General features: G+C 43.9%; 2 long non-coding RNA genes across 3 annotated transcripts; both read left to right on the top strand.

The window, feature by feature from the left end:
- The first annotated feature begins 620 nt into the window (after window positions 1–620).
- On the top strand, window positions 621–4,485 carry LOC134454562 (uncharacterized). Of its 2 annotated transcripts, none has more exons than XR_010035854.1 (5): window positions 621–668; window positions 2,760–2,853; window positions 3,287–3,386; window positions 3,791–3,922; window positions 4,251–4,485. It is a non-coding gene; the product is annotated as an uncharacterized LOC134454562 (long non-coding RNA). The 2 variants fall into 2 exon arrangements; XR_010035853.1 differs by lacking the exon at window positions 621–668 and adding an exon at window positions 909–1,115.
- Window positions 4,486–7,402: 2,917 nt separating this feature from the next.
- On the top strand, window positions 7,403–8,182 carry LOC134454571 (uncharacterized). The gene is made up of 2 exons (XR_010035863.1): window positions 7,403–7,563; window positions 7,915–8,182. It is a non-coding gene; the product is annotated as an uncharacterized LOC134454571 (long non-coding RNA).
- The last annotated feature ends 2,730 nt before the right edge of the window (window positions 8,183–10,912 follow it).

Below are 10,912 nucleotides of genomic sequence, written 5' to 3'. Positions count from 1 at the left end.
TGTGGTCTGCCAGAACTAACGCAGATTGCTCGATTTAAAGGTGTTACAATCTCACTTACTGGTGTTGTATAGTCTTGCTGCTGTTAAGAGTGCCACGTTCATTATACTGTATGTGCCAATGGCTCTTTAAAAAAGAAAGAAATTGTTTTTGTTTTTGTTTATACAGTAGGTCTACACACCACAAAATGTACTGGACATTTACACACGCCTCTCACTCAGATGGACAGCAAAAGTCAGGGGTGCAGGCCAATCATCATGCTGTAAGTACATGAACATCAACACAGCATTATCATATCAGTAAGCAAGCATAGGTTTTATAGCTCAACTTCAACATGAAGACACACACACACACACACACAGAGAGAGAGAGAGAGAGAGAGAGAGAGAGAGAGAGAGAGAGAGAGAGTTCCAGAGCTTCTACACCTTTATACTACCCTACAAGTGGTATAAGCTCAGCAAAGGAATCAAACCAGATTCACCTTAGGATGATAGTCTCTTGAACAGGTACATGTTAGTCTGCCACTCTATTCCAATAGGGTCCCTTGTCTGTGATGACACTGAAGAGTACAGTTGGATTGTTGTTGTCTCCTGGACATTTACACACGCCTCACATAGTATGGGACTCAGGTGGACAGCAAAAGTCAGGGGTGCAGGCCAATCATCATGCTGTAAGAACATGAATATCAACACAGCATTATCATATCAATAAGCATAGGTTTTGTAGCTCAACTTCAACATGAAGACACACACACACACACACACACACACACACACACACACACACACACACACACACACACACACACACACACACACACACACACACACACACACACACACACACACACACATGATAGTCTCTTGAATATATGTTAGTCTGCCACTCTATTCCAATAGGTTCACTTGTCTGTGATGTGTGCCACTCTATTCCAATAGGGTCACTTGTCTGTGATGTCATTATGATGTGTCCATGGAAATGGTTCTAAAACCTTAGCAGCAGGAAACTGAGGAGTACAGTTGGATTGTTGTTTCCTCCAGGACATTAACACACGCCTCACATAGTATGGGACTCAGATGGACAGCAAAAGTCAGAGGTGCAGGCCAATCATCATGCTGTAAGTACATGAACATCAACTCAGCATTATCATATCAGTAAGCATAGGTTTTATAGCTCAACTTCAACATAACATCAACACACACACACACACACACACACACACACACACACACACACACACACACACACACACACACACACACACACACACAACACACACACACACACACACACACACAACACACACACACACACACACACACACACACACACACACACACACACACACACACACACACACACACACACACACACACACACACACACACACATGATAGTCTCTTGAACAGATACATGTTAGTCTGCCACTCTATTCCAATAGGGTCACTTGTCTGTGATGTCATAATACTGTTTCCTTGGAGATGGTTCTAAAACCTCACCTGAGTGTACAGACACTCATTTAGCAGCAGGACACTGAAGAGTGCAGTTGGATTATTGTTTCTTCCTGGACATTTACACATGCCTCACATAGTATGGGACTCAGATGGACAGCAAAAGTCAGGGGTGCAGGCCAATCATCATGCTCTAAGTACATGAACATCAACACAGCATTATCATATCAGTAAGTAGGCCTATAGTTTTTATATTTCAACTTCAACATGAACACACACACACACACACACACACACACACACACACACACACACACACACACACACACACACACACACACACACACACACACACACACACACACACACACACACACACACACACACACACACACACACACACACACACACACACAGTATCTAATTATTTTAGCGGCTGTTCTGTAGACTTAATATTGCTGAGTATATTCAACATGTAGAGTTGCACTGAGTCTTAAATGAGGCTCTCAAATTGTTGAAGTAGCACTGCAAAATAGAACTGCTAGTCATGCTGAAAGTACATAGTGTGAATTCTACATGATATGATTGCTAAGGACGCCCTCTGCAGTGTCACTGGGGTCAAAGTTCAAGTGTCAAATGTAGACAGAGACAGACAGGCAGACGGACAGACAGGCAGACAGACAGACAGACAGAGGGGAGTGCTAGGTATGCAGTTGCAGTGGAATACAGATGAAGTGACCAGGATACATTAAGCGGATGAGTGAAACCATAGCAACACATCACTAATGATGCACACTCATATACAGTATGGTAATCTGGTTAAGTATACCTGTATGAGTGTACATGTGTGGGTGGTGTATGTTTCTGTATGTTGAAGTGTTTCTAATAATGTGTGCTGGTGTGTGCAATATGAGTTTCTAGTGTGATTTGTTGGCGTTGTGTCCGTGTTTTATTCATGTTTGATTGGGGCAGATGTTGGAGTCCATTCTTACATGAAAATCCAATCTACAAAAACATCTGTTTTTGTATGTACCACCTCACACATCCTGTGTACACAGTACAGTACATACACACAACATAAAACAGAGAACAACATGTTAATTAGCATAGGTATTTATAGATGCATTTTTCTGTTTTAATTTAAAGTCTATGAGTGCCAGTCAGGCTTTAAAAGCTATTTAAAGGTGTTACAATCTCACTTAATGGTGTTATATAGTCTTGCTGCTGTTAAGAGTGCCACGTTCATTATACTGTATGTGCCAATGGCTCTTTAAAAAAGAAAGAAATTGTATTTGTTTTTGTTTATACAGTAGGCCTACACACCACAAAATGTACTGGACATTTACACACGCCTCACACTCAGATGGACAGCAAAAGTCAGGGGTGCAGGCCAATCATCATGCTGTAAGTACATGAACATCAACACAGCATTATCATATCAGTAAGCAAGCATAGGTTTTATAGCTCAACTTCAACATGAAGACACACACACACACACACACACACACACACACACACACACACACACACACACACACACACACACACACACACACACACATACACACACACACCCACACACACACACACACACACACACACAGAGAGAGAGAGAGAGAGAGAGAGAGAGAGAGAGAGAGAGAGAGAGAGAGAGAGAGAGAGAGAGAGAGAGAGAGCTTCTACACCTTTATACTACCCTACAAGTGGTATAAGCTCAGCAAAGGAATCAAACCAGATTCACTTTAGGATGATAGTCTCTTGAACAGATACATGTTAGTCTGACACTCTATTCCAAAAAGGTCACTTGTCTGTGATGTCTGCCACTCTATTCCAAAAGGGTCACTTGTCTGTGATGTCATGGAGATTTACACATGCCTCACATAGTATGGGACTCAGGTGGACAGCAAAAGTCAGAGGTGCAGGCCAATCATCATGCTGTAAGTACATGAACATCAACACAGCATTATCATATCAGTAAGCTTGCGTTTTAAAGCTCAACTTGAACATGGACAGACACACACACACACACACACACACACACACACACACACACACACAGAGAGAGAGAGAGAGAGAGAGAGAGAGAGAGAGAGAGAGAGAGAGAGAGAGAGAGAGAGAGAGAGAGAGAGAGAGAGAGAGAGAGAGAGAGAGAGAGAGAGAGAGAGAGAGAGAGAGAGGGAGGGAGACAGAGACAGGGAGAGACAATGTTCCAGAGCTCCTACGTACAACTTTATACTACCCTACAAGTGGTATAAGCTCAGCAAAGGTTTCAAACCAGATTCACCTTAGGATGATAGTCTCTTGAACAGATACATGTTAGTCTGCCACTCTATTCCAATAGGGTCCCTTGTCTGTGATGACACTGAAGAGTACAGTTGGATTGTTGTTTCCTCCTGGACATTTACACACGCCTCACATAGTATGGGACCCAGGTGGACAGCAAAAGTCAGGGGTGCAGGCCAATCATCATGCTGTAAGTACATGAACATCAACACAGCATTATCATATCAGTAAGCATAGCTTTTGTAGCTCAACTTCAACATGAAGAGACACACACACACACAGACACACAGACACACACACACACACACACACACACACACACACACACACACACACACACACACACACACACACACACACACACACACACACACACACACACACACACACACACACACACACACACACACACACACACACACACACACATGATAGTCTTTTGAACAGGTACATGTTAGTCTGCCACTCTATTCCAATAGGGTCACTTGCCTGTGATGTGTGCCACTCTATTCCAATAGGGTCACTTGTCTGTGATGTCATAATAATGTTTCCTTGGAGATGGTTCTAAAACCTCACCTGAGTATACAGACACTCATTTAGCAGCAGGACACTGAAGAGTGCAGTTGGATTATTGTTTCTTCCTGGACATTTACACATGCCTCACATAGTATGGGACTCAGATGGACAGCACAAGTCAGGGGTGCAGGCCAATCATCATGCTCTAAGTACATGAACATCAACACAGCATTATCATATCAGTAAGTAGGCCTATAGTTTTTATATTTCAACTTCAACATGAACACACACACACACACACACACACACACACACACACACACACACACACACACACACACACACACACACACACACACACACACACACACACACACACACACACACACACACACCACACAACACACACACACACCACACACACACACACACACACACACACACCACAGCTCCTACAACTTTATACTACCCTACAAGTGGTATAAGCTCAGCAAAGGATTCAAACCAGATTCACCTTAGGGTGATAGTCTCTTGATCACATACATGTTAGTCTGCCACTCTATTCCAATAGGGTCATTTGTCTGTGATGTCTGCCACTCTATTCCATTAGGGTCCAGCAGGACACTGAAGAGTACAGTTGGATTGTTGTTTCCTCCTGGACATTTACACATGCCTCACATAGTATGGGACTCAGGTGGACAGCAAAAGTCAGGGGTGCAGGCCAATCATCATGCTGTAAGTACATGAACATCAACACAGCATTATCATATCAGTAAGCATAGCTTTTGTAGCTCAACTTCAACATGAAGAGACACACACACACACAGACACACAGACACACACACACACACACACACACACACACACACACACACACACACACACACACACACACACACACACAGACACACACACACACACACACACACACACACACACACACACACACACACACACACACACACACACACACCACAGCTCCTACAACTTTATACTACCCTACAAGTGGTATAAGCTCAGCAAAGGATTCAAACCAGATTCACCTTAGGGTGATAGTCTCTTGATCACATACATGTTAGTCTGCCACTCTATTCCAATAGGGTAATTTGTCTGTGATGTCTGCCACTCTATTCAATTAGGGTCCAGCAGGACACTGAGGAGTACAGTGGGATTGTTGTTTCCTCCTGGACATTTACACACGCCTCACATAGTATGGGACTCAGGTGGACAGCAAAAGTCAGGGGTGCAGGCCAATCATCATGCTGTAAGTACATGAACATCAACACAGCATTATCATATCAGTAAGCAAGCATAGGTTTTATAGCTCAACTTCAACATGAAGACACACACACACACACACACACACACACACACACACACACACACACACACACACACACACACACACACACACACACACACACACACACACACACACACACACAGAGAGAGAGAGAGAAAGAGAGAGAGAGAGAGAGAGAGAGAGAGAGAGAGAGAGAGAGTTCCAGAGCTCCTACATCTTTATACTACCCTACAAGTGGTATAAGCTCAGCAAAGGAATCAAACCAGATTCACCTTAGGATGATAGTCTCTTGAACAGATACATGTTAGTCTGACACTCTATTCCAATAAGGTCACTTGTCTGTGATGTCTGCCACTCTATTCCAAAAGGGTCACTTGTCTGTGATGTCATGGACATTTACACATGCCTCACATAGTATGGGACTCAGGTGGACAGCAAAAGTCAGAGGTGCAGGCCAATCATCATGCTGTAAGTACATGAACATCAACACAGCATTATCATATCAGTAAGCTTGCGTTTTAAAGCTCAACTTCAACATGAACACACACACACACACACACACACACACACACACACACACACACACAGAGAGAGAGAGAGAGAGAGAGAGAGAGAGAGAGAGAGAGAGAGAGAGAGAGAGAGAGAGAGGGAGGGAGACAGAGACAGGGAGAGACAATGTTCCAGAGCTCCTACGTACAACTTTATACTACCCTACAAGTGGTATAAGCTCAGCAAAGGTTTCAAACCAGATTCACCTTAGGATGATAGTCTCTTGAACAGATACATGTTAGTCTGCCACTCTATTCCAATAGGGTCCCTTGTCTGTGATGACACTGAAGAGTACAGTTGGATTGTTGTTTCCTCCTGGACATTTACACACGCCTCACATAGTATGGGACCCAGGTGGACAGCAAAAGTCAGGGGTGCAGGCCAATCATCATGCTGTAAGTACATGAACATCAACACAGCATTATCATATCAGTAAGCATAGCTTTTGTAGCTCAACTTCAACATGAAGAGACACACACACACACACAGACACACAGACACAGACACACACACACACACACACACACACACACACACACACACACACACACACACACACACACACACACACACACACACACACACACACACACACACACACACACACACACACACACACACACATGATAGTCTTTTGAACAGGTACATGTTAGTCTGCCACTCTATTCCAATAGGGTCACTTGCCTGTGATGTGTGCCACTCTATTCCAATAGGGTCACTTGTCTGTGATGTAAGGGTTAACGTTCGGCGAGAAGGTCGCTACCGTGGAATAGCAGCACGACAGAGAGAATCTTTAGACCCCGACGCGGAGCGGAGGGGTCTTGTTCTCTCTGAAGTGCTGCTATTCCACAAAGCGACCGACTCGCCGAAAGTTAACCTGCTTATTATATGGATATACTTAAATGATTCATACATGGCGGGGACATTTCTTTAGGCCTATTTAATGTGAAGTCTAGCCTATTGTAGTTTTTAATGTCAAAAGATTGTTGCTGCGCAAAACAAAACAGTGCCGTTGTGGACCACCGCTAACAGGTTGCTGGCAACAGGTGTTGTCTATCACAGCAGCTCATTAGAGTCTTGTTGAAAAGTCGCTTTAGCAGTGAAAAGTCTTGTTGCCATTGACAGCGGTCTGTTATAGACCAACCCGTCCGTTATCGAAAAATAACAGACGTGCGAACGTTGAGGAGCCCCGTTGAAATGAATGGAGCATTCGACCGATGACGTCACAACCATATAATAAGTCATTATAATGTTTCCTTGGAGATGGTTCTAAAACCTCACCTGAGTATACAGACACTCATTTAGCAGCAGGACACTGAAGAGTGCAGTTGGATTATTGTTTCTTCCTGGACATTTACACATGCCTCACATAGTATGGGACTCAGATGGACAGCACAAGTCAGGGGTGCAGGCCAATCATCATGCTCTAAGTACATGAACATCAACACAGCATTATCATATCAGTAAGTAGGCCTATAGTTTTTATATTTCAACTTCAACATGAACACACACACACACACACACACACACACACACACACACACACACACACACACACACACACACACACACACACACACACACACACACACACACACACACACACACACACACACACACACACACACACACACACACACACACACACCACAGCTCCTACAACTTTATACTACCCTACAAGTGGTATAAGCTCAGCAAAGGATTCAAACCAGATTCACCTTAGGGTGATAGTCTCTTGATCACATACATGTTAGTCTGCCACTCTATTCCAATAGGGTAATTTGTCTGTGATGTCTGCCACTCTATTCAATTAGGGTCCAGCAGGACACTGAGGAGTACAGTTGGATTGTTGTTTCCTCCTGGACATTTACACACGCCACACATAGTATGGGACTCAGATGGACAGCAAAAGTCAGGGGTGCAGGCCAATCATCATGCTGTAAGTACATGAACATCAACTCAGCATTATCATATCAGTAAGCATAGGTTTTATAGCTCAACTTCAACATGAACACACACACACACACACACACACACACACACACACACACACACACACACACACACACACACACACACACACACACACACACACACACACACACACACACACACACACACACACACACACACACACACACACACACACACAGTATCTAATTATTTTAGCGGCTGTTCTGTAGACTTAATATTGCTGAGTATATTCAACATGTAGAGTTGCACTGAGTCTTAAATGAGGCTCTCAAAGTGTTGAAGTAGCACTGCAAAATATAACTGCTAGTCATGCTGAATGTAGGCTACGTAGTGTGAATTCTACAAGATATGATTGCTTTGGGCGCCCACTGCAGTGTCACTGGGGTCAAAGTTCAAGTGTCAAATGTAGAGAGAGACAGAGAGTTGCAGTGGAATACAGATGACCAGGATACATTAAGCGGTCTTCCTCAGATTCACAGCTGCTATCAGTGTGTTCTTGTGGAGCAGGGGTTGATGGGTAGGGGAGTGGGTGGTGGAGTGTGTGAGTGAGTGGGCATCTCCTTGGTGAGACAAGTGTGAGAGGTGCTTCAGTGCCCACAAGCTCTGTGAGTCACAACATATCTAGCCCTATCTACACATAGACACTGACACGCACACACACTCACACTCACACTCACACATACACACATAGGCTCAGTCTCACACACATACGTAGAAGTGAGGAAGCGAGCCACAGATACTGATGATGGCCATCCCTCCAACTCCACAAAGAAGACACACACAGACACACATCCGTATACACACACACACAAACACACACACACACACACACACACACACACAAACACACACACACACACACAAACACACACACACTCAACCACCCACAGTCTCTCCACGCAGATGCTGTCAAACATGCACCTCATCCAGACACACAGGTATGATAAATTAGTCACATGCGCACTCACATACCCACACAAAAATACATGCACGCACACTCACACAATCCACCCTCTTGCCTTTCACAAAGGCATAAAGAGGCGTCTGCAAAAACACACATATATATGCATCGGCCACACTGACATGTCATGCAAGCTTAGTCATACGCACTCAACATGTAGATACAAACAGTCATCATTATAGTTAGCACACAAAGATGAAGAGGAGTACACAGACACACAGACACTGTGATGAATTAAAGATTCCTCCCACGCACAATACACTCACACACAAGCACACAGACGTACGTGCGCGCGCGCGCACACACACACACGCACACACGCACACACACACACACACACACACACGCACACACGCACACACACACACACACGGGTGGATAGCCCCTGCAGCAGGGGCCCTGTCCTCCTCAAACACACATACACACGGGTAGATAACAGGGTCCAAACACATGCACACACACCTTTTCTTCCCACAGGCTGCCTGATTACAATACAACACAAGAAACACCCACAGACCATCCACCCACGACCTCATGAAACTAGCTGTTGGATACGACCAATGTTGCACACTGTCCACTCACACACAAACATACATCTACAATACATCCATCCACAGAAAAATGTGAAGCACATGTGTTTATTTATTACCGGCGGCCAATGAATATATTCATGATGAGAACGAGTGCAGTTCATTTTTTATGGCAAGTTTGTCGATGTGAAATGTATTTGCCATGAAAAGTATCCCGCGCTGGAAAAGGTCTCCGATTGTATTGTCAAGAGAGCAGCTCCGTGGGTGAAATGTATGTGGACACATCAAGCAATGCAGCCACTTAGGGTGAAAAATGTATTCATAACATGAAGCAATTTCTGTTTGCGATGAAAAGATAATGGCACATTGTTCAAACCTGCGTTTCTCCGCCCTTTCTAAAGTCACCCTGGTCATCACGCTGTTGGAATCCAATTTCCATAACAAAGCACATGTATGATGACATTTGTTTCCCTGAATACTTTTCATTTTTCCCACATGACGGCCATGTTTTTGATGGATGCGCTGTGGGAAGAGCAATTTCCTGTGGCAAAATATTGAAATAAAGATTTCAGAGATGCGTGACACAAATAGCAAATTCATTTAAGTAAATGATGCTAAATTGTTGCTACGTGCAGGGTGATGTTGGTCATCAGTGGACCTAGGAATGTTAGACTTGTTTGGCTTTATGAACGTAGCCTGGAGATTGGACCTTTTCCACTTCATTTCATGTGTTCCTAAGACTGTAGAGGTGTGTCGTTCATGAACGAGCCGGTTCTTTTGAACGGCTCCCTGAAGTGAACGGTGGGAACCGGATCACAGCTGGGGGAGCCACTCGACCGTTATTTCGTTCATTTTTCATTCATTTTAAGCACGTGACCTCGACCAGAGTAATTAAATTTGGGAAAAAACACAATTGTTTGCCTCAAAGAGAGGCAAAAACGGTCTTTAGAAGCAGGAGAATAATCAGTTGTTGTTTGGACAAAATTACCTTGAGGAGGAGTCAAAATATTACATTCTTAACACTGAATAAATAATTTAAAAAAGAGCCAAAAGAGCCAGTTTTTTTAACCGCTCTTTGAAAGGAACTAGCCACTAAGATCCGGATCCCGACAAAGAGCCATGATTCCCATCTCTATAAGACTGAGACTGAGACTGTCAGTGAACATACACTGCAGGTTTTCTTATTATTATTTCTGATACGGTGCCTGATATCTGGTTTTACCTTGAAGGTATCACTGTACATCTATCCACTGTAACACAGCCTTTAGGCTGCCTGTGTGATTGTGGATACCTTGAAGGTATCACTGTACATCAATCCACTGTAACACAGCCTCTGAGGCTGCCTGT

Source organism: Engraulis encrasicolus, chromosome 8 (assembly GCF_034702125.1).
Source record: "Engraulis encrasicolus isolate BLACKSEA-1 chromosome 8, IST_EnEncr_1.0, whole genome shotgun sequence".
NCBI lineage: Eukaryota > Metazoa > Chordata > Actinopteri > Clupeiformes > Engraulidae > Engraulis > Engraulis encrasicolus.
The sequence above is the reverse complement of the archived record's forward strand: the minus strand, read 5'-3'. Positions and strand labels throughout refer to the sequence as shown.